The 27,953-nt window shown below is 45.2% G+C and overlaps 34 non-coding genes across 34 annotated transcripts; all 34 read right to left on the bottom strand.

Annotated features, from left to right (window-relative positions):
- Positions 1-2,200: 2,200 nt before the first annotated feature.
- On the bottom strand, positions 2,201-2,282 carry TRNAS-UGA (transfer RNA serine (anticodon UGA)). Its single transcript has one exon. It is a non-coding gene; the product is annotated as a tRNA-Ser (tRNA).
- Positions 2,283-2,841: 559 nt separating this feature from the next.
- On the bottom strand, positions 2,842-2,922 carry TRNAS-CGA (transfer RNA serine (anticodon CGA)). The gene has a single exon. It is a non-coding gene; the product is annotated as a tRNA-Ser (tRNA).
- Positions 2,923-3,465: 543 nt separating this feature from the next.
- Positions 3,466-3,546, bottom strand: TRNAS-UGA (transfer RNA serine (anticodon UGA)). Its single transcript has one exon. It is a non-coding gene; the product is annotated as a tRNA-Ser (tRNA).
- Positions 3,547-5,067: 1,521 nt separating this feature from the next.
- Positions 5,068-5,148, bottom strand: TRNAS-CGA (transfer RNA serine (anticodon CGA)). Its single transcript has one exon. It is a non-coding gene; the product is annotated as a tRNA-Ser (tRNA).
- Positions 5,149-5,671: 523 nt separating this feature from the next.
- On the bottom strand, positions 5,672-5,753 carry TRNAS-UGA (transfer RNA serine (anticodon UGA)). The gene has a single exon. It is a non-coding gene; the product is annotated as a tRNA-Ser (tRNA).
- Positions 5,754-6,294: 541 nt separating this feature from the next.
- TRNAS-UGA (transfer RNA serine (anticodon UGA)) lies at positions 6,295-6,376 on the bottom strand. Its single transcript has one exon. It is a non-coding gene; the product is annotated as a tRNA-Ser (tRNA).
- A 542-nt stretch (positions 6,377-6,918) lies between these two features.
- TRNAS-CGA (transfer RNA serine (anticodon CGA)) lies at positions 6,919-6,999 on the bottom strand. Its single transcript has one exon. It is a non-coding gene; the product is annotated as a tRNA-Ser (tRNA).
- A 528-nt stretch (positions 7,000-7,527) lies between these two features.
- TRNAS-UGA (transfer RNA serine (anticodon UGA)) lies at positions 7,528-7,609 on the bottom strand. The gene has a single exon. It is a non-coding gene; the product is annotated as a tRNA-Ser (tRNA).
- A 528-nt stretch (positions 7,610-8,137) lies between these two features.
- Positions 8,138-8,219, bottom strand: TRNAS-CGA (transfer RNA serine (anticodon CGA)). The gene has a single exon. It is a non-coding gene; the product is annotated as a tRNA-Ser (tRNA).
- Positions 8,220-8,760: 541 nt separating this feature from the next.
- Positions 8,761-8,842, bottom strand: TRNAS-UGA (transfer RNA serine (anticodon UGA)). Its single transcript has one exon. It is a non-coding gene; the product is annotated as a tRNA-Ser (tRNA).
- Positions 8,843-9,387: 545 nt separating this feature from the next.
- Positions 9,388-9,468, bottom strand: TRNAS-UGA (transfer RNA serine (anticodon UGA)). The gene has a single exon. It is a non-coding gene; the product is annotated as a tRNA-Ser (tRNA).
- Positions 9,469-11,307: 1,839 nt separating this feature from the next.
- On the bottom strand, positions 11,308-11,389 carry TRNAS-CGA (transfer RNA serine (anticodon CGA)). Its single transcript has one exon. It is a non-coding gene; the product is annotated as a tRNA-Ser (tRNA).
- Positions 11,390-11,931: 542 nt separating this feature from the next.
- On the bottom strand, positions 11,932-12,012 carry TRNAS-CGA (transfer RNA serine (anticodon CGA)). Its single transcript has one exon. It is a non-coding gene; the product is annotated as a tRNA-Ser (tRNA).
- Positions 12,013-12,537: 525 nt separating this feature from the next.
- On the bottom strand, positions 12,538-12,619 carry TRNAS-CGA (transfer RNA serine (anticodon CGA)). Its single transcript has one exon. It is a non-coding gene; the product is annotated as a tRNA-Ser (tRNA).
- Positions 12,620-13,163: 544 nt separating this feature from the next.
- Positions 13,164-13,244, bottom strand: TRNAS-UGA (transfer RNA serine (anticodon UGA)). Its single transcript has one exon. It is a non-coding gene; the product is annotated as a tRNA-Ser (tRNA).
- Positions 13,245-13,785: 541 nt separating this feature from the next.
- TRNAS-CGA (transfer RNA serine (anticodon CGA)) lies at positions 13,786-13,867 on the bottom strand. Its single transcript has one exon. It is a non-coding gene; the product is annotated as a tRNA-Ser (tRNA).
- A 540-nt stretch (positions 13,868-14,407) lies between these two features.
- TRNAS-CGA (transfer RNA serine (anticodon CGA)) lies at positions 14,408-14,489 on the bottom strand. The gene has a single exon. It is a non-coding gene; the product is annotated as a tRNA-Ser (tRNA).
- A 542-nt stretch (positions 14,490-15,031) lies between these two features.
- TRNAS-CGA (transfer RNA serine (anticodon CGA)) lies at positions 15,032-15,112 on the bottom strand. The gene has a single exon. It is a non-coding gene; the product is annotated as a tRNA-Ser (tRNA).
- A 527-nt stretch (positions 15,113-15,639) lies between these two features.
- On the bottom strand, positions 15,640-15,721 carry TRNAS-CGA (transfer RNA serine (anticodon CGA)). Its single transcript has one exon. It is a non-coding gene; the product is annotated as a tRNA-Ser (tRNA).
- Positions 15,722-16,265: 544 nt separating this feature from the next.
- On the bottom strand, positions 16,266-16,346 carry TRNAS-UGA (transfer RNA serine (anticodon UGA)). Its single transcript has one exon. It is a non-coding gene; the product is annotated as a tRNA-Ser (tRNA).
- A 542-nt stretch (positions 16,347-16,888) lies between these two features.
- Positions 16,889-16,970, bottom strand: TRNAL-CAA (transfer RNA leucine (anticodon CAA)). Its single transcript has one exon. It is a non-coding gene; the product is annotated as a tRNA-Leu (tRNA).
- Positions 16,971-17,511: 541 nt separating this feature from the next.
- Positions 17,512-17,593, bottom strand: TRNAS-CGA (transfer RNA serine (anticodon CGA)). The gene has a single exon. It is a non-coding gene; the product is annotated as a tRNA-Ser (tRNA).
- Positions 17,594-19,128: 1,535 nt separating this feature from the next.
- TRNAS-CGA (transfer RNA serine (anticodon CGA)) lies at positions 19,129-19,210 on the bottom strand. The gene has a single exon. It is a non-coding gene; the product is annotated as a tRNA-Ser (tRNA).
- Positions 19,211-20,743: 1,533 nt separating this feature from the next.
- Positions 20,744-20,825, bottom strand: TRNAT-GGU (transfer RNA threonine (anticodon GGU)). Its single transcript has one exon. It is a non-coding gene; the product is annotated as a tRNA-Thr (tRNA).
- Positions 20,826-21,364: 539 nt separating this feature from the next.
- Positions 21,365-21,446, bottom strand: TRNAS-UGA (transfer RNA serine (anticodon UGA)). Its single transcript has one exon. It is a non-coding gene; the product is annotated as a tRNA-Ser (tRNA).
- A 541-nt stretch (positions 21,447-21,987) lies between these two features.
- On the bottom strand, positions 21,988-22,069 carry TRNAS-CGA (transfer RNA serine (anticodon CGA)). The gene has a single exon. It is a non-coding gene; the product is annotated as a tRNA-Ser (tRNA).
- A 543-nt stretch (positions 22,070-22,612) lies between these two features.
- Positions 22,613-22,694, bottom strand: TRNAS-UGA (transfer RNA serine (anticodon UGA)). Its single transcript has one exon. It is a non-coding gene; the product is annotated as a tRNA-Ser (tRNA).
- Positions 22,695-23,237: 543 nt separating this feature from the next.
- Positions 23,238-23,319, bottom strand: TRNAS-CGA (transfer RNA serine (anticodon CGA)). Its single transcript has one exon. It is a non-coding gene; the product is annotated as a tRNA-Ser (tRNA).
- A 542-nt stretch (positions 23,320-23,861) lies between these two features.
- On the bottom strand, positions 23,862-23,942 carry TRNAS-CGA (transfer RNA serine (anticodon CGA)). The gene has a single exon. It is a non-coding gene; the product is annotated as a tRNA-Ser (tRNA).
- Positions 23,943-24,468: 526 nt separating this feature from the next.
- On the bottom strand, positions 24,469-24,550 carry TRNAS-UGA (transfer RNA serine (anticodon UGA)). The gene has a single exon. It is a non-coding gene; the product is annotated as a tRNA-Ser (tRNA).
- A 1,150-nt stretch (positions 24,551-25,700) lies between these two features.
- TRNAS-UGA (transfer RNA serine (anticodon UGA)) lies at positions 25,701-25,782 on the bottom strand. Its single transcript has one exon. It is a non-coding gene; the product is annotated as a tRNA-Ser (tRNA).
- Positions 25,783-26,311: 529 nt separating this feature from the next.
- TRNAS-UGA (transfer RNA serine (anticodon UGA)) lies at positions 26,312-26,393 on the bottom strand. Its single transcript has one exon. It is a non-coding gene; the product is annotated as a tRNA-Ser (tRNA).
- A 543-nt stretch (positions 26,394-26,936) lies between these two features.
- TRNAL-CAA (transfer RNA leucine (anticodon CAA)) lies at positions 26,937-27,018 on the bottom strand. Its single transcript has one exon. It is a non-coding gene; the product is annotated as a tRNA-Leu (tRNA).
- A 544-nt stretch (positions 27,019-27,562) lies between these two features.
- Positions 27,563-27,645, bottom strand: TRNAS-UGA (transfer RNA serine (anticodon UGA)). Its single transcript has one exon. It is a non-coding gene; the product is annotated as a tRNA-Ser (tRNA).
- Between the last annotated feature and the right edge of the window lie 308 nt (positions 27,646-27,953).

Raw genomic sequence — 27,953 nt, 5'->3', positions numbered from 1 at the left:
ACTCAAAGTGAGTGACAGGGCACGGATGAGCGGTAATCAATCACTGCGCATTTCTACCCTCTTTTCCCTATATTACGGCGGTGTCAACGGGCCCTTAAGTGTATTTAGAAAGAGTTCAAAAGCCTAAACAAGACACGCTTCATAAAAAAAATGACTCTTTTCCTGACTTGTCTAGATCAGGCAGGACAGGTCCAGACTACGATCCCTTCCGAGCCACCTGCTTTCTAAAACACTTCCTGAGTGTTGAAATTGTCTTAATGTTTACATTTAGTTTGAGTTTTTGCAGTTTAACTCTTTGACTTGATGAGGATTGCGTAACGAGAAGTGAACATTTCCTTAACAAACCAAATGGTGTTCATGCAAAATCGCACAACGCTGCAAGCAGGATTCGGACCTGCGCATGGAAACCCCTTTGATTTAGAGTCCAACACCTTAAACACTCGGCCATCGCACCTCCATGTTGTCGTATACGAGCCATGCACTGCTCACGTCAGACCGAGACTTAAAAAATAAAGCAACGGAACGACGGGGCAGGTACCAGCAGTGCCCTGTTGCCCTCACTCATTTCGCATGCTTTCATACAATTAATAAAAATAGCAACACGTATCACTCAAAGTGAGTGACAGGGCACAGATGAGCGGTAATCAAAAATTGCACATTTCTACCCTCTTTTCCCTATATTACGGTGGTGGCAACGGGCCCTTAAGTGTACTCAGAAAGAGTCCAAAAGCCTAAACAAGACACGCTTCATAAAAAAAAATTGACTCTTTTCCTGACTTGTCTAGATCAGGCAGGACAGGTCCAGACTACGATCCCTTCCGAGCCACCTGCTTTCTAAAACACTTCCTGAGTGTTGAAATTGTCTTAATGTTTACATTTAGTTTGAGTTTTTGCTGTTTAACTCTTTGACTTGATGAGGATTGCGTAACGAGAAGTGAACATTTCCTTAACAAACCAAATGGTGTTCATGCAAAATCGCACAACGCTGCAAGCAGGATTCGGACCTGCGCATGGAAACCCCTTTGATTTAGAGTCCAACACCTTAAAAACTCGGCCATCGCACCTCCATGTTGTCGTATACGAGCCATGCACTGCTCACGTCAGACCGAGACTTAAAAAATAAAGCAACGGAACGACGGGGCAGGTACCAGCAGTGCCCTGTTGCCCTCACTTATTTCGCATGCTTTCATACAATTAATAAAAATAGCAACACGTATCACTCAAAGTGAGTGACAGGGCACAGATGAGCGGTAATCAAAAATTGCACATTTCTACCCTCTTTTCCCTATATTACGGTGGTGGCAACGGGCCCTTAAGTGTACTCAGAAAGAGTCCAAAAGAATAAACAAGACACGCTTCATAAAAAAAATTACTCTTTTCGTGACATGTCTATATCAGGCAGGACAGCTCCAGACTATGAACCCTTCCGAGCCACCTGCTCTCTAAAACACTTCCTGGGTGAGGAAATTGTCTCACTGTTAAATCTAGTTTGAGTTTTTGCCGTTTAACTCTGTGACTTGATGATGATTGCATAACGAGAAGTGAACATTTACTTAACTAAACCAAATGGTGTTCATGCAAAATCTCATGACGCTACAAGCAGGATTCGAACATAAGCAGGGAAACCCCATTGGATTTCAAGTCCAACACCTTAACCACTTGGTCATCACAGCTCCGTGAGTATGATGCCACTGTTGTCGTATACGAGCATTGCGCTGCTCACATCAGGACGAGACCTAAAAATTAAAGTAACGGAAGGACGGGGCACGTACCAGCAGTGCCCTGTCTCCCTCACTCATTTCGCATGCTTTCATACAATTAATAAAAATAGCAACACGTATCACTCAAAGTGAGTGACAGGGCACAGATGAGCAGTAATCAATCACTGCGCATTTCTACCCTCTTTTCCCTATTTTACGGTGCTGGGACCGGGCCCTTAAGTGTACTCAGAAAGAGTCCAAAAGCCTAAACAAGACACTCTACATAAAAAAATTACTCTTTTCGTGACTCGTCAAATCCCAGACTACGAACCCTTCCGAACCACCTGCTCTCTTAAACACTTCCTGAGTGTTGAAATTGTCTTAATGTTTACATTTAGTTTGAAGTTTTGCTGTTTAAGTCTGCGACTTGATGATGATTGACTAACGAGAAGTGAAAATTTCCTTAACAAACCAAATGGTGTTCATGCAAAATCGTACGTCGCTGCAAGCAGGATTCGAACCGGCGCAGGGAAACCCCATTGGATTTCAAGTCTAACGCCTTAACCACTCGGCCATCGCAGCTCCATGAGTATGATGTCACTGTTGTCGTAAATGAGCCATGCGCTGCTCATGTCAGACCGAGACCTAAAAATAAAGTAACCGAAGGAAGGGGCAGGTACCAGCAGTGCTCTGTTGCCCTCACTTGTTTTGCTTGCTTTCATACAATTAATAAAAATAGCAACACGTATCACTCAAAGTGAGTGACAGGGCACAGATGAGCAGTAATCAATCACTGCGCATTTCTACCCTCTTTTCCCTATATTACGGCGCTGGGACCGGGCCCTTAAGTGTACTCAGAAAGAGTCCAAAAGCCTAAACAAGACACTCTACATAAAAACAATTACTCTTTTCGTGACTCGTCAAGATCAGGCAGGACAGGTCCAGACTACAAACCCTTCCTAGCCAGACTACGAACCCTTCGAACCACCTGCTCTCTAAAACACTTACTGAGTGTTGAAATTGTCTTAATGTTTACATTTAGTTTGAGTTTTTGCTGTTTTACTCTGTGACTTGATGATTGCGTAACGAGAAGTGAACATTTCCTTAACAAACCAAATGGTGTTCATGCAAAATCGCCCGATGCTGCAAGCAGGATTCGAACCTGCACAGGAAACCCCATTGAATTTCGAGTCCAACGCCTTAACCACTCGGCCATCGCAGCTCCAGGATTATGAACTCACTGTTGTCGTATATGAGCCATACGCTGCTCACGTCAGGCCGAGACCTAAAAAATAAAGCAACGGAAGGACGGGGCAGGTACCAGCAGTGCCCTGTTGCCCTCACTTATTTCGCATGCTTTCATACAATTAATAAAAATAGCAACACGTATCACTCAAAGTGAGTGACAGGGCACAGATGAGCGGTAATCAAAAATTGCACATTTCTACCCTCTTTTCCCTATATTACGGTGGTGGCAACGGGCCCTTAAGTGTACTCAGAAAGAGTCCAAAAGCCTAAACAAGACACGCTTCATAAAAAAAATTACTCTTTTCCTGACTTGTCTAGATCAGGCAGGACAGGTCCAGACTACAAACCCTTCCTAGCCACCTGCTCTCTAAAACACTTCCTGGGTGTAGAAATTGTCTCAATGTTTACATCTAGTTTGAGTTTTTGCCGTTTAACTCTGTGACTTGATGAGGATTGCATAACGAGAAGTGAACATTTACTTAACTAAACCAAATGGTGTTCATGCAAAATCTCATGACACTGCAAGCAGGATTCGAACCTACGCTGGGAAACTCCATTGGATTTCAAGTCCAACGCCTTAACCACTCGCCATCGCAGCTGCGTGAGTATGATGTCACTGTTGTCGTATACGAGCCATGCGCTGCTCACATCAGGCCGAGACCTAAAAATTAAAGTAACTGAAGGACGGGGCACGTACCAGCAGTGCCCTGTCTCCCTCACTCATTTTGCATGCTTGTTGAAGGAGGTGTTGATGATGTTCCGAAGTTGGGGTGCGATAGTGGAGTCGGCCTTGTTGAAGACGCGGTGTGGGCAGGGGTCGGTCGGTGATCCGGAGTGGATGGTGTTCATTGTGCGGGTTGTGTCTTAGGTGGTCACCGTGGTCCAGTTGCGAAGGGTGGCGGTGGGGGGCGTTGGTTCGACGGTTGGGTGCGTGGGTGGTGTGCCGAAGCTGTTGTGGATGTCGGCGATCTTGCGGTGGAAGAACTAGGCGAGGGAGTCGCAGAGGTCTTATGACAGAGTGATGTCGTTGGTGCCGGTGCTGGGGTTGGAGAACTCCTTGACGATGGTGAAGAGTTCCTTGCTGTCGTGGGCGTTGTTGTCCAGTCGTTCCTTCAGGGATTTCTTCTTGGTGGTACGGATGAGCTGGTGGTGCTTGCGGGTAGCGTGTTTGAGGGCGGTCATGTTGTCTGTGGTCCGGTCGAGGAGCCAGGCTTTCTCGAGGGTGCGGCAGGTCTTCTTGGAGTCCTTGAGTTTGTCGGTGTACCAGGAGGCCTTCTTGCTTCTGAGTCTGCTGGGAGGGTTCTTCAGTGGTGCGAGGTCGTCGGCACAGGCGGTCAGCCACTGTGTAAAGTTGTGGGCTGCTTCGTTGGGGTCCGTTGTGATGGCGGGTGGGCTCTGGCTGAGGGAGGTGGTGAGCTGGTCCGCGGTGATCTTGCTCCAATTCCTGTGAGGTACCTGTAGCGGCTGGTGGTGAGTCGTGGTTCTTTTGAAGTTGGTCCAGTGGAGTCCGGTGGCGTGGCTGAAGGTGATGTACTTGCTGGAAGAGAAGACGGGATCAAGCGTGTGGCCGGCGTAGTGGGTGGGGGTGTTGACCAGTTGCTTGAGTCCGAGGTTGGCGAGGTTTTCCAGCAGGGCGGTGGTGTTGCGGTCCTTGTTGTTCTCCAGGTGGAAGTTGAGGTCCCCTAGGAGGATGTAGTAAGCGGAGGGGAGGGCGTGTGGACTGATGAAGTCTGTGATGTCTTCGCTGAATTGTGTGCGTGGTCCCGGGGGTCTGTAGACGAGGGTGCCTCTGAGGGTCGTCTTTGGGTCGGTGTGAATCTGGAAGTGGAGATGTTCGGCTGCGAAGGAGTCATTGAAAGAGTCCAAAAGCCTAAACAAGACACGCTACATAAAAAAATTACTCTTTTCGTGACTCGTCAAGATCAGGCAGGACAGGTCCAGACTACGAACCCTTCCGAGCCACCTGCTCTCTAAAACACTTCCTGAGTGTTGAAATTGTCTTAATGTTTACATTTAGTTTGAGTTTTTGCTGTTTAACTCTGTGACTTGATGAGGATTGCGTAACGAGAAGTGAACATTTCCTTAACAAACCAAATGGTGTTCATGCAAAATCGGACGACGCTGCAAGCAGGGTTCGGACCTGCACAGGGAAACCCCATTGATTTCGAGTCCAACGCCTTAACCACTTGGCCATCGCAGCTCCATGTTGTCGTATACGAGCCATGCACTGCTCACGTCAGACCGAGACCTAAAAAATAGAGCAACAAAGGACGGGGCAGGTACCAGCAGTGCCCTCTCTCCCTCACTCATTTCGCATGCTTTCATAAATTAATAAAAATAGCAACACGCATCACTCAAAGTGAGTGACAGGGCACAGATGAGCGATAATCAATCACTGCCCATTCCTACCCTCTTTTCCCTATATTACGGCGCTGGGAATGGGCCCTTAAGAGTACTCAGAAAGAGTCCAAATGCCTAAACAAGATACGCTACGTAACAAATTACTCTTTTTGTGACTAGTCAAGATCAGGCAGGACAGGTCCAGACTACGAACCCTTCCGAACCACCTGCTCTCTTAAACACTTCCTGAGTGTTGAAATTGTCTTAATGTTTACATTTACTTTGAATTTTTGCTGTTTAACTCTGTGACTTGATGAGGATTGACTAACGAGAAGTGAAAATTCCCTTAACAAACCAAATGGTGTTCATGCAAAATCTCATGACGCTGCAAGCAGGATTCGAACCTACGCGGGGAAACCCCATTAGATTTCAAGTCCAACGCCTTAACCAGTCAGCCATCGCAGCTGCGTGAGTACGATGTCACTGTTGTCGTATACGAGCCATGCGCTGCTCACATCAGGCCGAGACCTAAAAATTAAAGTAATGGAAGGACTGGGCACGTACCAGCAGTGCCCTGTCTCCCTCACTTATTTCGCATGCTTTCATACAATTAATAGAAATAGCAACACGTATCACTCAAAGTGAGTGACAGGGCACAGATGAGCGGTAATCATTCACTGCGCATTTCTGCCCTCTTTTCCCTATATTACAGGTCTGGAAATGGGCCCTTAAGTGTACTCAGAAAGAGTCCAAAAGCCTAAACAAGACACGCTACATAAAAAAATTACTCTTTTCGTGACTCGTCAAGATCAGGCAGGACAGGTCCAGACTACGAACCCTTCCGAGCCACCTGCTCTCTAAAACACTTCCTGAGTGTTGAAATTGTCTTAATGTTTACATTTAGTTTGAGTTTTTGCTGTTTTACTCTGTGACTTGATGAGGATTGCGTAAGGAGAAGTGAACATTTCCTTAACAAACCAAATGGTGTTCATGCAAAATCGCCCGATGCTGCAAGCAGGATTCGAACCTGCACAGGGAAACCCCATTGAATTTCAAGTCCAACGCCTTAACCACTCGGCCATCGCAGCTCTAGGATTATGATCTCACTGTTGTCGTATATGAGCCATGCGCTGCTCACGTCAGGCCGAGACCTAAAAAAGAAAGTAACATAAGGACGGGGCAGGAACCAGCAGTGCCTAGTTGCCCTCACTTATTTCACATGCTTTCATACAATTAATAAAAATAGCAACACGTATCACTCAAAATGAGTGACAGGGCACGTATGAGCGGTAATCAATCACTGCGCATTTCTACCCTCTTTTCCCTATATTACGGCGGTGTCAACGGGCCCTTAAGTGTACTCAGAAAGAGTTGAAAAGCCTAAACAAGACACGCTTCATTAAAAAAATGACTCTTTTCCTGACTTGTCTAGATCAGGCAGGACAGGTCCAGACTACGATCCCTTCCGAGCCACCTGCTTTCTAAAACACTTCCTGAGTGTTGAAATTGTCTTAATGTTTACATTTAGTTTGAGTTTTTGCTGTTTAACTCTGTGACTTGATGAGGATTGCGTAACGAGGAGTGAACATTTCCTTAACAAACCAAATGGTGTTCATGCAAAATCGCACAACGCTGCAAGCAGGATTCAGACCTGCGTAGGGAAACCCCATTGATTTCGAGTCCAACACCTTAACCACTCGGCCATCGCAGCTCCATGTTGTCGTATACGAGCCATGCACTGCTCACGTCAGACCGAGACCTAAAAAATAAAGCAATGGAAGGACGGGGCAGGTACCAGCAGTGCCCTGTTGCCCTCACTTATTTCGCATGCTTTCATACAATTAATAAAAATAGCAAGACGTATCACTCAAAGTGAGTGACAGGGCACAGATGAGCGGTAATCAAAAATTGCACATTTCTACCCTCTTTTCCCTATATTACGGTGGTGGCAACGGGCCCTTAAATGTACTCAGAAAGAGTCCAAAAGAATAAACAAGACACGCTTCATTAAAAAAATGACTCTTTTCCTGACTTGTCTAGATCAGGCAGGACAGGTCCAGACTACGATCCCTTCCGAGCCACCTGCTTTCTAAAACACTTCCTGAGTGTTGAAATTGTCTTAATGTTTACATTTAGTTTGAGTTTTTGCTTGTCTAACTCTGTGACTTGATGAGGATTGCGTAACGAGAAGTGAACATTTCCTTAACAAACCAAATGGTGTTCATGCAAAATCTCATGACGCTACAAGCAGGATTCGAACATAAGCAGGGAAACCCCATTGAATTTCAAGTCCAACACCTTAACCACTCGGCCATCACAGCTCCGTGCGTATTATGTCACTGTTGTCGTATACGAGCCATGCGCTGCTCACATCAGGACGAGACCTAAAAATTAAAGTAACGGAAGGACGGGGCACGTACCAGCAGTGCCCTGTCTCCCTCACTCATTTCGCATGCTTTCATACAATTAATAAAAATAGCAACACGTATCACTCAAAGTGAGTGACAGGGCACAGATGAGCAGTAATCAATCACTGCGCATTTCTACCCTCTTTTCCCTATATTACGGCGCTGGGACCGGGCCCTTAAGTGTACTCAGAAAGAGTCCAAAAGCCTAAACAAGGCACTCGACATAAAACAAATTACTCTTTTCGTGACTCGTCATATCCCAGACTACGAACCCTTCCGAACCACCTGCTCTCTTAAACACTTCCTGAGTGTTGAAATTGTCTTAATGTTTACATTTAGTTTGAAGTTTTGCTGTTTAAGTCTGCGACTTGATGAGGATTGACTAACGAGAAGTGAAAATGTCCTTAACAAATCAAATGGTGTTCATGCAAAATTGTACGTCGCTGCAAGCAGGATTCGAACCTGCACAGGGAAACCCCATTGGATTTCGAGTCCAACGCCTTAACCACTCGGCCATCGCAGCTCCATGAGTATGATGTCACTGTTGTCGTAAATGAGCCATGCGCTGCTCACGTCAGACCGAGACCTAAAAAATAAAGTAACCGAAGGAAGGGGCAGGTACCAGCAGTGCTCTGTTGCCCTCACTTATTTCGCTTGCTTTCATACAATTAATAAAAATAGCAACACGTATCACTCAAAGTCAGTGACAGGGCACAGATGAGCAGTAATCAATCACTGCGCATTTCTACCCTCTTTTCCCTATATTACGGCGCTGGGACCGGGCCCTTAAGTGTACTCAGAAAGAGTCCAAAAGCCTAAACAAGACACTCTACATAAAAAAAATTATTCTTTTCGTGACTCGTCAAGATCAGGCAGGACAGGTCCAAACTACGAACCCTTCGAACCACCCGCTCTCTAAAACACTTACTGAGTGTTGAAATTGTCTTAATGTTTACATTTAGTTTGAGTTTTTGCTGTTTAACTCTGTGACTTGATGAGGATTGCGTAACGAGAAGTGAACATTTCCTTAACAAACCAAATGGTGTTCATGCAAAATCGCACGATGCTGCAAGCAGGATTCGAACCTGCGCAGGGAAACCCCATTGCATTTCAAGTCCAACGCCTTAACCACTCGGCCATCGCAGCTCCATGAGCAAGATGTCACTGTTGTCGTATATGAGCCATGCGCTGCTCACGTCAGGCCGAGACCTAAAAAAGAAAGTAACATAAGGACGGACCAGGAACCAGCAGTGCCCTGTTGCCCTCACTTATTTCACATGCTTTCATACAATTAATAGAAATAGCAACACGTATCACTCAAAGTGAGTGACAGGGCACAGATGAGCGGTAATCATTCACTGCGCATTTCTACCCTCTTTTCCCTATATTACGGCGGTGGCAACGGGCCCTTTAGTGTACTCAGAAAGAGTTGAAAAGCCTAAACAAAACACGCTTCATAAAAAATAAATTACTCTTTTCCTGACTTGTCTAGATCAGGCAGGACAGGTCCAGACTACAAACCCTTCCTAGCCACCTGCTCTCTAAAACACTTCCTGGGTGTAGAAATTGTCTCAATGTTTACATCTAGTTTGAGTTTTTGCCGTTTAACTCTGTGACTTGATGAGGATTGCATAACGAGAAGTGAACATTTACTTAACTAAACCAAATGGTGTTCATGCAAAATCTCATGACACTGCAAGCAGGATTCGAACCTACGCTGGGAACCTCCATTGGATTTCAAGTCCAACACCTTAACCACTCGCCATCGCAGCTGCGTGAGTATGATGTCACTGTTGTCGTATACGAGCCATGCGCTGCTCACATCAGGCCGAGACCTAAAAATTAAAGTAACGGAAGGACGGGGCACGTACCAGCAGTGCCCTGTCTCCCTCACTCATTTCGTATGCTTGTTGAAGGAGGTGTTGATGATGTTCCAAAGTTGGGGTGCGATGGTGGAGTCGGCCTTGTTGAAGACGCGGTGTGGGCAGGGGTCGGTCGGTGATCCGGAGTGGATGTTGTTCATTGTGCGGGTTGTGTCTTCGGTGGTCACCGTGGTCCAGTTGCGGTGGGGGGCGTTGGTTCGACGGTTGGGTGCGTGGGTGGTGCGCCGAAGCTGTTGTGGATGTCGGCGATCTTGCGGTGGAAGAACGAGGCGAGGGAGTCGCAGAGGTCTTGTGACGGAGTGATGTCGTTGGTGCTGGTGCTGGGGTTGGAGAACTCCTTGACAATGGTGAAGAGTTCCTTGCTGTCGTGGGCGTTGTTGTCCAGTCGTTCCTTCAGGGATTTCTTCTTGGTGGTACGGATGAGCTGGTGGTGCTTGCGGGTAGCGTGTTTGAGGGCGGTCATGTTGTCGGTGGTCCGGTCGAGGAGCCAGGCTTTCTCGAGGGTGCGGCAGGTCTTCTTGGAGTCCTTGAGTTCGTCGGTGTACCAGGAGGCCTTCTTGCTTCTGGGTCTGCTGGGAGGGTTCTTCAGTGGTGCGAGGTCGTCGGCGCAGGCGGTCAGCCACTGTGTAAAGTTGCGGGCTGCTTCGTTGGGGTCCGTTGTGATGGCGGGTGGGCTCTGGCTGAGGGAGGTGGTGAGCTGGTCCGCGGTGATCTTGCTCCAATTCCTGTGAGGTACCTGTTGCGGCTGGTGGTGGGTCGTAATTCTTTTGAAGTCGGTCCAGTGGAGTCCGGTGGCGTGGCTGAAGGTGATGTACTTGCTGGAAGAGAAGACGGGATCAAGCGTGTGGCCGGCATAGTGGGTGGGGGTGTTGACCAGTTGCTTGAGTCCGAGGTTGGCGAGGTTTTCCAGCAGGGCGGTGGTGTTGCGGTCCTTGTTGTTCTCCAGGTGGAAGTTGAGGTCCCCTAGGAGGATGTAGTCAGCGGAGGGGAGGGCGTGTGGACTGATGAAGTCTGTGATGTCTTCGCTGAATTGTGTGCGTGGTCCCGGGGGTCTGTAGACGAGGGTGCCTCTGAGGGTCGTCTTTGGGTCGGTGTGAATCTAGAAGTGGAGATGTTCGGCTGCTGCGAAGGAGTCGTTGAAAGAGTCCAAAAGCCTAACCAAGACACGCTACATAAAAAAATTACTCTTTTTGTGACTCATCAAGATCAGGCAGGACAGGTCCAGACTACAAACCCTTCCGAGGCCGAGACCTAAAAATAAAGTAACAGAAGGACGGGGCACGTACCAGCAGTGCCCTTTCTCCCTCACCTATTTCGCATGCTTTCATACAATTAATAAAAATAGCAACACGCATCACTCAAAGTGAGTGACAGGGCACAGCTGAGCGGTAATCAATCACTGCCCATTCCTACCCTCTTTTCCCTATATTACGGCGCTGGGAATGGGCCCTTAAGAGTACTCAGAAAGAGTCCAAATGCCTAAACAAGATACGCTACATAAAAAAATTACTCTTTTTGTGACTCGTCAAGATCAGGCAGGACAGGTCCAGACTACGAACCCTTTCGAACCACCTGCTCTCTTAAACACTTCCTGAGTGTTGAAATTGTCTTAATGTTTACATTTAGTTTTAATTTTTGCTGTTTAACTCCGTGACTTGATGAGGATTGACTAACGAGAAGTGAACATTTCCTTAACAAACCAAATGGTGTTCATGCAAAATCATACATCGCTGCAAGCAGGATTCGAACCTGCGCAGGGAAACCCCATTAGATTTCGAGTCCCATGCCTTTACCACTCGGCCATCGCAGCTCCATGAGTAAGCTGTCACTGTTGTCGTATATGAGCCATGCGTTGCTCACGTCAGACCGAGACCTAAAAAATAAAGTAACCGAAGGAAGGGGCAGGGACCAGCAGTGCTCTGTTGCCCTCACTTATTTCGCTTGCTTTCATACAATTAATAAACATAGCAACACGTATCACTCAAAGTGAGTGACAGGGCACAGATGAGCAGTAATCAATCACTGCGCATATCTACCCTCTTTTCCCTATATTACGGCGGTGGCAACGGGCCCTTAAGTGTACTCAGAAAGAGTTCAAAAGCCTAGACAAGACACGCTTCATTAAAAAAATTACTCTTTTCCTGACTTGTCAAGATCAGGCAGGACAGGTCCAGACTACGAACCCTTCCGAGACACCTGCTCTCTAAAACACTTCCTGAGTGTTTAAATTGTCTTAATGTTTACATTTAGTTTGAGTTTTTGCTGTTTAACTCTGTGACTTGATGAGGATTGCGTAACGAGAAGTGAACATTTCCTTAACAAACCAAATGGTGTTCATGCAAAATCGCACGACGCTGCAAGCAGGATTCGGACCTGCGGAGGGAAACCCCATTGATTTCGAGTCCAACGCCTTAACCACTCGGCCATGGCAGCTCCATGTTGTCGTATACGAGCCATGCACTGCTCACGTCAGACCGAGACCTAAAAAATAAAGCAACGGAAGGACGGGGCAGGTACCAGCAGTGCCCTGTTGCCCTCACTTATTTCGCATGCTTTCATACAATTAATAAAAATAGCAACACGTATCACTCAAAGTGAGTGACAGGGCACAGATGAGCAGTAATCAATCACTGCGCATTTCTACCCTCTTTTCCCTATATTACGGCGCTGGGACCGGGCCCTTAAGTTTACTAAAAAAGAGTCCAAAAGCCTAAACAAGACACTACATTAAAAAAAGTTACTCTTTTCGTGACTCGTCAAGATCAGGCAGGACAGGTCCAGACTACGAACCCTTCGAACCACCTGCTCTCTAAAACACTTCATGAGTGTTGAAATTGTCTTAATGTTTACATTTAGTTTGAGTTTTTGCTGTTTTACTCTTTGACTTGATGAGGATTGCATAACAAGAAGTGAACATTTCCTTAACAAACCAGATGGTGTTCATGAAAAATCGACCGATGCTGCAAGCAAGATTCGAACCTGCGCTGGGAAACACCATTGAAGTTCGAGTCAAACGCCTTAAACACTCGGCCATCGCAGCTCCATGAGCATGATGTCACTGTTGTCGTATATGAGCCATGCGCTGCTCACGTCAGGCCGAGACCTAAAAAATAAAGTAACATAAGGACGGGGCAGGAACCGGCAGTGCCCTGTTGCCCTCACTTATTTCACATGCTTTCATACAATTAATAGAAATAGCAACACGTATCACTCAAAGTGAGTGACAGGGCACAGATGAGCGGTAATCATTCACTGCGCATTTCTACCATCTTTTCTATATATTACGGCGGTGGCAACGGGCCCTTTAGTGTACTCAGAAAGAGTCCAAAAGCCTAAACAAGACACGCTTCATAAAAAAAAATTACTCTTTTCCTGACTTGTTTAGATCAGGCAGGACAGGTCCAGACTACAAACCCTTCCTAGCCACCTGCTCTCCAAAACACTTCCTGGGTTTAGAAATTGTCTCAATGTTTACATCTAGTTTGAGTTTTTGCCGTTTAACTCTGTGACTTGATGAGGATTGCATAACGAGAAGTGAACATTTACTTAACTAAACCAAATGGTGTTCATGCAAAATCTCATGACACTGCAAGCAAGATTCGAACCTACGCGGGGAAACCCCATTGGATTTCAAGTCCAACGCCTTAACCACTCGCCATCGCAGCTGCGTGAGTATGATGTCACTGTTCTCGTATACGAGCCATGCGCTGCTCACATCAGGCCGAGACCTAAAAATTAAAGTAACGCAAGGACGGGGCACGTACCAGCAGTGCCCTGTCTCCCTCACTTATTTCGCATGCTTTCATACAATTAATAAAAATAGCAACACGCATCACTCAAAGTGAGTGACAGGGCACAGATGAGCACTAATCAATCACTGCACATTTCTGCCCTCTTTTCCCTATATTACGGCTCTGGGAATGGGCCCTTAAGTGTACTCAGAAAGAGTCCAAAAGCCTAAACAAGACAGGCAACATAAAAAAATTACTCTTTTCGTGACTCGTCAAGATCAGGCAGGACAGGTCCAGACTACGAACCCTTCCGAGCCACCTGCTCTCTTAAACACTTCCTGAGTGTTGAAATTGTCTTAATGTTTACATTTAGTTTGAATTTTTGCTGTTTAACTCTGTGACTTGATGAGGATTGACTAACGAGAAGTGAAAATTTTCTTAACAAACCAAATGGTGTTCATGCAAAATCGTACGTCGCTGCAAGCAGGATTCGAACCTGCGCAGGGAAACCCCATTGGATGTCGAGTCCAACGCCTTAACCACTCGGCCATCGCAACTCCATGAGTATTATGTCACTGTTGTCGTATATGAGCCATGCGTTGCTCACGTCAGACCGAGACCTAAAAAATAAAGTAACTGAAGGAATGGGCAGGTACCAGCAGTGCTCTGTTGCCCTCACTTATTTCGCTTGCTTTCATACAATTAATAAAAATAGCAACACGTATCACTCAAAGTGAGTGACAGGGCACAGATGAGCAGTAATCAATCACTGCGCATTTCTACCCTCTTTTCCCTATATTACGGCGCTGGGACCGGGCCCTTAAGTGTACTCAGAAAGAGTCCAAAAGCCTAAACAAGACACTCTACATAAAAAAAATTACTCTTTTGTGACTCGTCAAGATCAAGCAGGACAGGTCCAGACTACGAACCCTTCGCACCACCAGCTCTCTAAAACACTTCCTGAGTGTTGAAATTGTCTTAATGTTTACATTTAGTTTGAGTTTTTGCTGTTTTACTCTGTGACTTGATGAGTATTGCGTAACGAGAAGTGAACATTTCCTTAGCAAACTAAATGGTGTTCATGCAAAATCACCCGATGCTGCAAGCAGGATTCGAGCCTGCACAGGGAATCCCCATTGAATTTCGAGTCCAACGCCTTAACCACTCGGCCATCGCAGCTCCATGATTATGATCTCACTGTTGTCGTATATGAGCCATGCGCTGCTCACGTCAGGCCGAGACCTAAAAAATAAAGTAACATAAGGACGGGGCAGGAACCAGCAGTGCCCTGTTGCCCTCACTTATTTCACATGCTTTCATACAATTAATAAAAATAGCAACACGTATCACTCAAAGTGAGTGACAGGGCACAGATGAGCGGTAATCAATCATTGCGCATTTCTACCCTCTTTTCCCTATATTACGGCGGTGGCAACGGGCCCTTAAGTGTACTCAGAAAGAGTTCAAAAGCCTAGACAAGACACGCTTCATAAAAAAAATTACTCTTTTCCTGACTTGTCAAGATCAGGCAGGACAGGTCCAGACTACGAACCCTTCCGAGCCACCTGCTCTCTAAAACACTTCCTGAGTGTTTAAATTGTCTTAATGTTTACATTTAGTTTGAGTTTTTGCTGTTTAACTCTGTGACTTGATGAGGATTGCGTAACGAGAAGTGAACATTTCCTTAACAAACCAAATGGTGTTCATGCAAAATCGCACGACGCTGCAAGCAGGATTCGGACCTGCGGAGGGAAACCCCATTGATTTCGAGTCCAACGCCTTAACCACTCGGCCATGGCAGCTCCATGTTGTCGTATACGAGCCATGCACTGCTCACGTCAGACCGAGACCTAAAAAATAAAGCAACGGAAGGATGGGGCAGGTACCAGCAGTGCCCTGTTGCCCTCACTTATTTCGCATGCTTTCATACAATTAATAAAAATAGCAACACGTATCACTCAAAGTGAGTGACAGGGCACAGATGAGCAGTAATCAATCACTGCGCATTTCTACCCTCTTTTCCCTATATTACGGTGCTGGGACCGGGCCCTTAAGTTTACTAAAAAAGAGTCCAAAAGCCTAAACAAGACACTCTACATTAAAAAAAGTTACTCTTTTCGTGACTCGTCAAGATCAGGCAGGACAGGTCCAGACTACGAACCCTTCGAACCACCTGCTCTCTAAAACACTTCCTGAGTGTTGAAATTGTCTTAATGTTTACATTTAGTTTGAGTTTTTGCTGTTTTACTCTTTGACTTGATGAGGATTGCATAACAAGAAGTGAACATTTCCTTAACAAACCAGATGGTGTTCATGAAAAATCGACCGATGCTGCAAGCAAGATTCGAACCTGCGCTGGGAAACCCCATTGAAGTTCGAGTCAAACGCCTTAAACACTCGGCCATCGCAGCTCCATGAGTATGATGTCACTGTTGTCGTATATGAGCCATGCGCTGCTCACGTCAGGCCGAGACCTAAAAAATAAAGTAACATAAGGACGGGGCAGGAACCGGCAGTGCCCTGTTGCCCTCACTTATTTCACATGCTTTCATACAATTAATAGAAATAGCAACACGTATCACTCAAAGTGAGTGACAGGGCACAGATGAGTGGTAATCATTCACTGCGCATTTCTACCCTCTTTTCCCTATATTACGGCGGTGGCAACGGGCCCTTTAGTGTACTCAGAAAGAGTCCAAAAGCCTAAACAAGACACGCTTCATAAAAAAAAATTACTCTTTTCCTGACTTGTTTAGATCAGGCAGGACAGGTCCAGACTACAAACCCTTCCTAGCCACCTGCTCTCCAAAACACTTCCTGGGTTTAGAAATTGTCTCAATGTTTACATCTAGTTTGAGTTTTTGCCGTTTAACTCTGTGACTTGATGAGGATTGCATAACGAGAAGTGAACATTTACTTAACTAAACGAAATGGTGTTCATGCAAAATCTCATGACACTGCAAGCAAGATTCGAACCTACGCGGGGAAACCCCATTGGATTTCAAGTCCAACGCCTTAACCACTCGCCATCGCAGCTGCGGGAGTATGATGTCACTGTTCTCGTATATGAGCCATGCGCTGCTCACATCAGGCCGAGACCTAAAAATTAAAGTAACGCAAGGACGGGGCACCTACCAGCAGTGCCCTGTCTCCCTCACTTATTTCGCATGCTTTCATACAATTAATAAAAATTAGCAACACGCATCACTCAAAGTGAGTGACAGGGCACAGATGAGCACTAATCAATCACTGCACATTTCTGCCCTCTTTTCCCTATATTACGGCTCTGGGAATGGGCCCTTAAGTGTACTCAGAAAGAGTCCAAAAGCCTAAACAAGACAGGCTACATAAAAAAATTACTCTTTTCATGACTCGTCAAGATCAGGCAGGACAGGTCCAGACTACGAACCCTTCCGAGCCACCTGCTCTCTTAAACACTTCCTGAGTGTTGAAATTGTCTTAATGTTTACATTTAGTTTGAATTTTTGCTGTTTAACTCTGTGACTTGATGAGGATTGACTAACGAGAAGTGAAAATTTTCTTAACAAACCAAATGGTGTTCATGCAAAATCGTACGTCGCTGGAAGCAGGATTCGAACCTGCGCAGGGAAACCCCAATGGATGTTGAGTCCAACGCCTTAACCACTCGGCCATCGCAACTCCATGAGTATTATGTCACTGTTGTCGTATATGAGCCATGCGTTGCTCACGTCAGACCGAGACCTAAAAAATAAAGTAACCGAAGGAAGGGGCAGGTACCAGCAGTGCTCTGTTGCCCTCACTTATTTCGCTTGCTTTCATACAATTAATAAAAATAGCAACACGTATCACTCAAAGTGAGTGACAGGGCACAGATGAGCAGTAATCAATCACTGCGCATTTCTACCCTCTTTTCCCTATATTACGGCGCTGGGACCGGGCCCTTAAGTGTACTCAGAAAGAGTCCAAAAGCCTAAACAAGACACTCTACATAAAAAAAATTACTCTTTTCGTGACTCGTCAAGATCAAGCAGGACAGGTCCAGACTACGAACCCTTCGCACCACCAGCTCTCTAAAACACTTCCTGAGTGTTGAAATTGTCTTAATGTTTACATTTAGTTTGAGTTTTTGCTGTTTTACTCTGTGACTTGATGAGTATTGCGTAACGAGAAGTGAACATTTCTTTAGCAAACTAAATGGTGTTCATGCAAAATCACCCGATGCTGCAAGCAGGATTCGAACCTGCACAGGGAATCCCCATTGAATTTCGAGTCCAACGCCTTTACCACTCGGCCATCGCAGCTCCATGATTATGAGCTCACTGTTGTCGTATATGAGCCATGCGCTGCTCACGTCAGGCCGAGACCTAAAAAATAAAGTAACATAAGGACGGGGCAGGAACCAGCAGTGCCCTGTTGCCCTCACTTATTTCACATGCTTTCATACAATGAATAAAAATAGCAACACGTATCACTCAAAGTGAGTGACAGGGCACAGATGAGCGGTAATCAATCACTGCGCATTTCTACCCTCTTTTCCCTATATTACAGCGGTGGCAACGGGCCCTTAAGTGTACTCAGAAAGAGTTCAAAAGCCTAAACAAGACACGCTTCATAAAAAAAATGACTCTTTTCCTGACTTGTCTAGATCAGGCAGGACAGGTCCAGACTACGATCCCTTCCAAGCCACCTGCTTTCTAAAACACTTCCTGAGTGTTGAAATTGTCTTAATGTTTACATTTAGTTTGAGTTTTTGCTGTTTAACTCTGTGACTTGATGAGGATTGCGTAACGAGAAGTGAACATTTCCTTAACAAACCAAATGGTGTTCATGCAAAATCGCACAACGCTGCAAGCAGGATTCGGACCTGCGCACGGAAACCCCATTGATTTTGAGTCCAACACCTTAACCACTCGGCCTATATTACGGTGGTGGAAACGGGCCCTTAAGTGTACTCAGAAAGAGTCCAAAAGAATAAACAAGACACGCTTCATAAAAAAAAATTACTCTTTTCGTGACTTGTCTATATCAGGCAGGACAGCTCCAGACTACGAAGCCTTCCGAGCCACCTGCTCTCTAAAACACTTCCTGGGTAAGGAAATTGTCTCAATGTTTACATCTAGTTTGAGTTTTTGCCGTTTAACTCTGTGACTTGATGATGATTGCATAAGGAGAAGTGAACATTTACTTAACTGAACCAAATGGTGTTCATGATGCTACAAGCAGGATTCAAACATAAGCGGGGATACCACATTGGATTTCAAGTCCAACACCTTAACCACTCAGCCGTCACAGCTGCATGAGTATGATGTCACTGATGTCGTATGCGAGCCATGCGCTGCTCACATCAGTCCGAGACCTAAAAATTAAAGTAACGGAAGGACGGGGCACGTACCAGCAGTGCCCTGTCTCCCTCACTCATTTCGCATGCTTTCATACAATTTATAAAAATAGCAACACGCATCACTCAAAGTGAGTGACAGGGCACAGATGAGCAGTAATCAATCACTGCACATTCCTAACCTCTTTTCCCTATATTACGGCGCTGGGAATGGGCCCTTAAGTGTACTCAGAAAGAGTCCAAAAGCCTAAACAAGACACGCTTCATAAATAAAAATTACTCTTTTCCTGACTTATCTAGATCAGGCAGGACAGGTCCAGACAACGAACCCTTCCGAGCCACCTGCTCTCTAAAACACTTCCTGAGTGTTGAAATTGTCTTAATGTTTACATTTAGTTTGAGTTTTTGCTGTTTTACTCTGTGACTTGATGAGTATTGCGTAACGAGAAGTGAACATTTCTTTAGCAAACTAAATGGTGTTCATGCAAAATCACCCGATGCTGCAAGCAGGATTCGAACCTGCACAGGGAATCCCCATTGAATTTCGAGTCCAACGCCTTAACCACTCGGCCATCGCAGCTCCATGATTATGATCTCACTGTTGTCGTATATGAGCCATGCGCTGCTCACGTCAGGCCAAGACCTAAAAAATAAAGTAACATAAGGACGGGGCAGGAACCAGCAGTGCCCTGTTGCCCTCACTTATTTCACATGCTTTCATACAATGAATAAAAATAGCAACACGTATCACTCAAAGTGAGTGACAGGGCACAGATGAGCGGTAATCAATCACTGCGCATTTCTACCCTCTTTTCCCTATATTACAGCGGTGGCAACGGGCCCTTAAGTGTACTCAGAAAGAGTTCAAAAGCCTAAACAAGACACGCTTCATAAAAAAAATGACTCTTTTCCTGACTTGTCTAGATCAGGCAGGACAGGTCCAGACTACGATCCCTTCCAAGCCACCTGCTTTCTAAAACACTTCCTGAGTGTTGAAATTGTCTTAATGTTTACATTTAGTTTGAGTTTTTGCTGTTTAACTCTGTGACTTGATGAGGATTGCGTAACGAGAAGTGAACATTTCCTTAACAAACCAAATGGTGTTCATGCAAAATCGCACAACGCTGCAAGCAGGATTCGGACCTGCGCACGGAAACCCCATTGATTTTGAGTCCAACACCTTAACCACTCGGCCTATATTACGGTGGTGGAAACGGGCCCTTAAGTGTACTCAGAAAGAGTCCAAAAGAATAAACAAGACACGCTTCATAAAAAAAAATTACTCTTTTCGTGACTTGTCTATATCAGGCAGGACAGCTCCAGACTACGAAGCCTTCCGAGCCACCTGCTCTCTAAAACACTTCCTGGGTAAGGAAATTGTCTCAATGTTTACATCTAGTTTGAGTTTTTGCCGTTTAACTCTGTGACTTGATGATGATTGCATAAGGAGAAGTGAACATTTACTTAACTGAACCAAATGGTGTTCATGATGCTACAAGCAGGATTCAAACATAAGCGGGGATACCACATTGGATTTCAAGTCCAACACCTTAACCACTCAGCCGTCACAGCTGCGTGAGTATGATGTCACTGTTGTCGTATACGAGCCATGCGCTGCTCACATCAGGCCGGGACCTAAAAATTAAAGTAACGGAAGGACGGGGCACGTACCAGCAGTGCCCTGTCTCCCTCACTCATTTCGCATGCTTTCATACAATTAATAAAAATAGCAACATGTATCACTCAAAGTGAGTGACAGGGCACAGATGAGCAGTAATTAATCACTGCGCATTTCTACCCTCTTTTCCCTATATTACGGCGCTGGGACCGGGCCCTTAAGTGTACTCAGAAAGAGTCCAAAAGCCTAAACAAGACACTCTACATAAAAAAAATTACTCTTTTCGTGACTCGTCAGATCAGGCAGGACAGGTCCAGACAACGAACCCTTCCGAACTACCTGCTCTCTTAAACACTTCCTGAGTGTTGAAATTGTCTTAATGTTTACATTTAGTTTGAATTGTTGTTGTTTAACTCTGTGACTTGATGAGGATTGACTAACGAGAAGTGAACATTTCCTTAACAAACCAAATGGTGTTCATGCAAAATCGTACGTCGCTGAAACCAGTATTTGAACTGGCGCAGAGAAACCCCATTGGATTACCAGTCCAACGCCTTAACCACTCGGCCATCGCAGCTCCATGAGTATGATGTCACTGTTGTCGTAAATGAGCCATGCGCTGCTCACGTCAGACCAAGACCTAAAAAATAAAGTAACCGAAGGAAGGGGCAGGTACCAGCAGTGCTCTGTTGCCCTCACTTATTTCGCTTGCTTTCATACAATTAATAAAAATAGCAACACGTATCACTCAAAGTGAGTGACAGGGCACAGATGAGCAGTAATCAATCACTGCCATTTCTACCCTATTTTCCCTATGGTACTGCGCTGGGACCAGGCCCTTAAGTGTACTCAGAAAGAGTCCAAAAGCCTAAACAAGACACTCTACATAAAAAAATTACTCTTTTCGTGACTCGTCAAGATCAGGTAGGACAGGTCCAGACTACGAACCCTTCGAACCACCTGCTCTCTAAAACACTTCCTGAGTGTTGAAATTGTCTTAATGTTTACATTTAGTTTGAGTTTTTGCTGTTTTACTCTTTGACTTGATGAGTATTGCGTAACGAGAAGTGAACATTTCCTTATCAAACCAAATGGTGCTCATGAAAAATCGACCGATGCTGCAAGCAGGATTCGAACCTGCGCAGGGAAACCCCATTGAATTTCAAGTCCAACGCCTTAACCACTCGGCCATCACAGCTCCATCATTATGATGTCACTGTTGTCGTATATGAGCCATGCGCTGCTCATGTCAGGCCGAGACCTAAAAAATAAAGTAACATAAGGACGGGGCAGGTACCAGCAGTGCTCTGTCGCCCTCACTTATTTCGCTTGCTTTCATACAATTAATAAAAATAGCAACACGTATCACTCAAAGTGAGTGACAGGGCACAGATGAGCGGTAATCAATCATTGCGCATTTCTACCCTCTTTTCCTTATATTACGACGGTGGCAACGGGCCCTTAAGTGTACTCAGAAAGAGTTCAAAAGCCTAGACAAGACACGCTTCATTAAAAAAATTACTCTTTTCGTGACTCGTCAAGATCAGGCAGGACAGGTCCAGACTACGAACACTTCGAACCACCTGCTCTCTAGAACACTTACTGAGTGTTGAAATTGTCTTAATGTTTACATTTAGTTTGAGTTTTTGCTGTTTAACTCTGTGACTTGATGAGGATTGCGTAACGAGAAGTGAACATTTCCTTAACAAACCAAATGGTGTTCATGCAAAATCGCCCAATGCTGCAAGCAGGATTCGAACCTGCGCAGGGAAACCCCATTGAATTTCGAGTCCAACGCCTTAACAACTCGGCCACCGCAGTCCATGATTAGGATCTCACTGTTGTCGTATATGAGCCATGCACTGCTCATGTCAGGCCGAGACCTAAAAAATAAAGTAACATAAGGACGGGGCAGGAACCAGCAGTGCCCTGTTGCCCTCACTTATTTCACATGCTTTCATAAAATTAGTAAAAATAGCAACACGTATCACTCAAAGTGAGTGACAGGGCACAGATGAGCAGTAATCAATCACTGCGCATTTCTACCCTCTTTTCCCTATATTACGGCGGTGGCAACGGGCCCTTAAGTGTACTCAGAAAGAGTTCAAAAGCCTAAACAAGACACGCTTCATTAAAAAAAATTACTCTTTTCGTGACTTGTCTATATCAGGCAGGACAGCTCCAGACTACGAACCCTTCCGAGCCACCTGCTCTCTAAAACACTTCCTGGGCATGGAAATTGTCTCAATGTTTACATCCAGTTTGAGTTTTTGCCGTTTAACTCTGTGACTTGATGATGATTGCATAACGAGAAGTGAACATTTACTTAACTAAACCAAATGGTGCTCATGCAAAATCTCATGACACTGCAAGCAGGATTCAAACCTAAGCGGGGAAACCCCATTGGATTTCAAGTCCAACACCTTAACCACTCGGCCATCACAGCTGCATGAGTATGATGTCACTGATGTCGTATGCGAGCCATGCGCTGCTCACATCAGTCCGAGACCTAAAAATTAAAGTAACGGAAGGACGGGGCACGTACCAGCAGTGCCCTGTCTCCCTCACTCATTTCGCATGCTTTCATACAATTTATAAAAATAGCAACACGCATCACTCAAAGTGAGTGACAGGGCACAGATGAGCAGTAATCAATCACTGCACATTCCTAACCTCTTTTCCCTATATTACGGCGCTGGGAATGGGCCCTTAAGTGTACTCAGAAAGAGTCCAAAAGCCTAAACAAGACACGCTTCATAAATAAAAATTACTCTTTTCCTGACTTATCTAGATCAGGCAGGACAGGTCCAGACAACGAACCCTTCCGAGCCACCTGCTCTCTAAAACACTTCCTGAGTGTTGAAATTGTCTTAATGTTTACATTTAGTTTGAGTTTTTGCTGTTTAACTCTGTGAATTGATGAGGATTGCGTAAAGAGAAGTGAACATTTCCTTAACAAACCAAATGGTGTTCATGCAAAATCGCCCGATGCTGCAGGCAGGATTCGAACCTGCGCAGGGAAACCCCATTGAATTTCGAGTCCAACACCTTAACCACTCGGCCATCACAGCTGCATGAGTATGATGTCACTGATGTCGTATGCGAGCCATGCGCTGCTCACATCAGTCCGAGACCTAAAAATTAAAGTAACGGAAGGACGGGGCACGTACCAGCAGTGCCCTGTCTCCCTCACTCATTTCGCATGCTTTCATACAATTTATAAAAATAGCAACACGTATCACTCAAAGTGAGTGACAGGGCACAGATGAGCAGTAATCAATCACTGCGCATTTCTACCCTCTTTTCCCTATATTACGGCGGTGGCAACGGGCCCTTAAGTGTACTCAGAAAGAGTTCAAAAGCCTAAAGGAGACACGCTTCATTAAAGAAAATACTCTTTTCCTGACTTGTCTAGATCAGGCAGGACAGGTCCAGACTACGATCCTTTCCGAGCCACCTGCTTTCTAAAACACTTCCTGAGTGTTGAAATTGTCTAAATGTTTACATTTAGTTAGAGTTTTTGCTGTTTAACTCTGTGACTTGATGAGGATTGCGTAACGAGAAGTGAACATTTCCTTAACAAACCAAATGGTGTTCATGCAAAATCGCACAACGCTGCAAGCAGGATTCGGACCTACGCAGGGAAACCCCATTGATTTCGAGTCCAACACCTTAACCACTCGGCCATCGCAGCTCCATGTTGTCATATACGAGCCATTCACTGCTCACGTCAGACCGAGACCTAAAAAATAAAGCAACGGAAGGACGGGGCAGGTACCAGCAGTGCCCTGTTGCCCTCACTTTTTCGCATGCTTTCATACAATTAATAGAAATAGCAACACGTATCACTCAAAGTGAGTGACAGGGCACAGATGAGCGGTAATCAATCACTGCACATTTCTACCCTCTTTTCCCTATATTACGGTGGTGGCAACGGGCCCTTAAGTGTACTCAGAAAGAGTCCAAAAGAATAAACAAGACACGCTTCATAAAAAAAATTACTCTTTTCGTGACTTGTCTATATCAGGCAAGACAGCTCCAGACTACGAACCCTTCCGAGCCACCTGCTCTCTAAAACACTTCCTGGGTGAGGACATTTTCTCAATGTTTACATCTAGTTTGAATTTTTGCTGTTTAACTCTGTGACTTGATGAGGATTGACTAACGAGAAGTGAAAATTTACTTAACAAACCAAATGGTGTTCATGCAAAATCGAACGTTGCTGCAAGCAGGATTCGAACCTGCGCAGGGAAACCCCATTGAATTTCAAGTCCAACGCCTTAACCACTTGGCCATCGCAGCTCCATAATTATGATTTCACTGTTGTCGTATATGAGCCATGCGCTGCTCACGTCTGGCCGAGACCTAAAAAATAAAGTAAAATAAGGACGGGGCAGGAACCAGCAGTGCCCTGTTGCCCTCACTTATTTCACATGCTTTCATACAATTAATAAAAATAGCAACACGTATCACTCAAATTGAGTGACAGGGCACAGATGAGCGGTAATCAATCACTGCGCATTTCTACACTCTTTTCCCTATATTACGGCGGTGGCAACGGGCCCTTAAGTGTACTCAGAAAGACTCCAAAAGGCTAAACAAGACACGCTTCATAAAAAAAATGACTCTTTTCCTGACTTGTCTAGATCAGGCAGGACAGGTCCAGACTACGAACCCTTCCGAGCCACCTGCTTTCTAAAACACTTCCTGAGTGTTGAAATTGTCTTAATGTTTACATTTAGTTTGAGTTTTTGCTGTTTAACTCTGTGACTTGATGAGGATTGCGTAACGAGAAGTGAACATTTCCTTAACAAACCAAATGGTGTTCATGCAAAATCGCACAACGCTGCAAGCAGGATTCGGACCTGCGCAGGGAAACCCCATTGATTTCAAGTCCAACACCTTAACCACTCGGCCAGCGCAGCTCCATGTTGTCGTATACGACCCATGCACTGCTCATGTCAGACCGAGACCTAAACAATAAAGCAACGGAAGGACGGGGCAGGTACCAGCAGTGCCCTGTTGCCCTCACTTTTTCGCATGCTTTCATACAATTAATAAAAATAGCAACACGTATCACTCAAAGTGAGTGACAGGGCACAGATGAGCGGTAATCAATCACTGCACATTTCTACCCTCTTTTCCCTATATTACGGTGGGGGCAGCAGGCCCTTAAGTGTACTCAGAAAGAGTCCAAAAGAATAAACAAGACACGCTTCATAAAAATAATTACTCTTTTCGTGACTTGTCTATATCAGGCAGGACAGCTCCAGACTACGAACCCTTCCGAGCCACCTGCTCTCTAAAACACTTCCTGGGTGAGGAAATTGTCTCAATGTTTACATCTAGTTTGAGTTTTTGCCGTTTAACTCTGTGACTTGATGATGATTGCATAACGAGAAGTGAACATTTACTTAACTAAACCAAATGGAGTTCATGCAAAATCTCATGACGCTACAAGCAGGATTCGAACATAAGCGGGGAAACCCCATTGGATTTCAAGTCCAACACCTTAACCACTCGGCCATGACAGCTGCGTGAGTATGATGTCACTGTTGTCGTATACGAGCCATGTGCTGCTCACATCAGGCCTAGACCTAAAAATTAAAGGACGGGGCACGTACCTGCAGTGCCCTGTCTCCCTCACTCTTTTCGCATGCTTTCATACATTTAATAAAAATAGCAACATGCATCACTCAAAGTGAGTGACAGGGCACAGATGAGCGGTAATCAATCACTGCCCATTCCTACCCTCTATTCCCTATATTACGGCGCTGGGAATGGGCCCTTAAGAGTACTCAGAAAGAGTCCAAATGCCTAAACAAGACAAGCTACATAAAAAAATTACTCTTTTTGTGACTCGTCAAGATCAGGCAGGACAGGTCAAGACTACGAACCCTTCCAAACCACCTGCTCTCTTAACTTCCTGCGTGTTGAAATTGTCTTAATGTTTACATTTAGTTTGAATTTTTGCTGTTTAACTCTGTGACTTGATGAGGATTGACTAACGAGAAGTGAAAATTTCCTTAACAAACCAAATGGTGTTCATGCAAAATCGTGCGCCGCTGCAAGCAGGATTCGAACCTGCGCAGGGAAACCCCATTGGATTTCAAGTCCAACGCCTTAACCACTCGGCCATCGCAGCTCCATGAGAATGATGTCACTGTTGTCGTATATGAGCCATGCGCTGCTCGCGTCAGACCGAGACCTAAAAAATAAAGTAACCGAAGGAAGGGGCAGGTACCAGCAGTGCCCTGTTGCCCTCACTTATTTCACATGCTTTCATACAATTAATAAAAATAGCAACACGTATCACTCAAAGTGAGTGACAGGGCACAGATGAGCAGTAATCAATCACTGCGCATTTCTACCCTCTTTTCCCTATATTACGGCGGTGGCAACGGGCCCTTAAGTGTACTCAGAAAGAGTCCAAAAGCCTAAACAAGACACGCTTCATAAATAAAAATTACTCTTTTCCTGACTTGTCTAGATCAGGCAGGACAGGTCCAGACTACGAACCCTTCCGAGCCACCTGCTCTCTAAAACACTTCCTGAGTGTTGAAATTGTCTTAATGTTTACATTTAGTTTGAGTTTTTGCTGTTTAACTCTGTGACTTGATGAGGATTGCGTAACGAGAAGTGAACATTTCCTTTACAAACCAAATGGTGTTCATGCAAATTCGCACGACGCTGCAAGCAGGATTCGGACCTGCGCAGGGAAACCCCATTGGATTTTGAGTCCAACGCCTTAACCACTCGGCCATCGCAACTCCATGAGTATGATGTCACTGTTGTCGTATATGAGCCATGCGCTGCTCACGTCAGGCCGAGACCTAAAAAATAAAGTAACATAAGGACGGGGCAGGAACCAGCAGTGCCCTGTTGCCCTCACTTATTTCACATGCTTTCATACAATTAATAAAAATAGCAACACGTATCACTCAAAGTGAGTGACAAGGCACAGATGAGCGGTAATCATTCACTGCGCATTTCTACCCTCTTTTCCCTATATTACGGCGGTGGCAACGGGCCCTTAAGTGTGCTCAGAAAGAGTCCAAAAGCCTAAACAAGACACACTTCATAAAAAATTTTTACTCTTTTCCTGACTTGTCTAGATCAGGCAGGACAGGTCCAGACTACAAACCCTTCCTAGCCACCTGCTCTCTAAATCACTTCCTGGGTGTAGAAATTGTCTCAATGTTTACATCTAGTTTGAGTTTTTGCCGTTTAACTCTGTGACTTGATGAGGATTGCATAACGAGAAGTGAACATTTACTTAACTAAACCAAATGGTGTTCATGCAAAATCTCATGACGCTGCAAGTAGGATTTGAACCTACGCGGGGAAACCCCAATCTGATTTCAAGTCCAACGCCTTAACCACTCGGCCATTACAGCTGCGTGAGTATGATGTCACTGTTGTCGTATACGAGCCATGCGCTGCTCACATCAGGCCGAGACCTAAAAATTAAAGTAACGGAAGGACGGGGCACGTACCACCAGTGCCCTGTCTCCCTCAATTTTTTCGCATGCTTTCATACAATTAATAAAAATAGCAACACGCATCACTCAAAGTGAGTGACAGGGCACAGATCAGCAGTAATCAATCACTGAACATTTCTGCCCTCTTTTACCTATATTACGGCTCCGGGAATGGGCCCTTAAGTGTACTCAGAAAGAGTCCAAAAGCCTAAACCAGAAACGCT

This window comes from Lissotriton helveticus, chromosome 11, assembly GCF_964261635.1.
Source record: "Lissotriton helveticus chromosome 11, aLisHel1.1, whole genome shotgun sequence".
NCBI classification, from domain to species: domain Eukaryota; kingdom Metazoa; phylum Chordata; class Amphibia; order Caudata; family Salamandridae; genus Lissotriton; species Lissotriton helveticus.
Note: the sequence above shows the minus strand (reverse complement) of the source record. Positions and strands in the feature narration are given on the sequence as shown.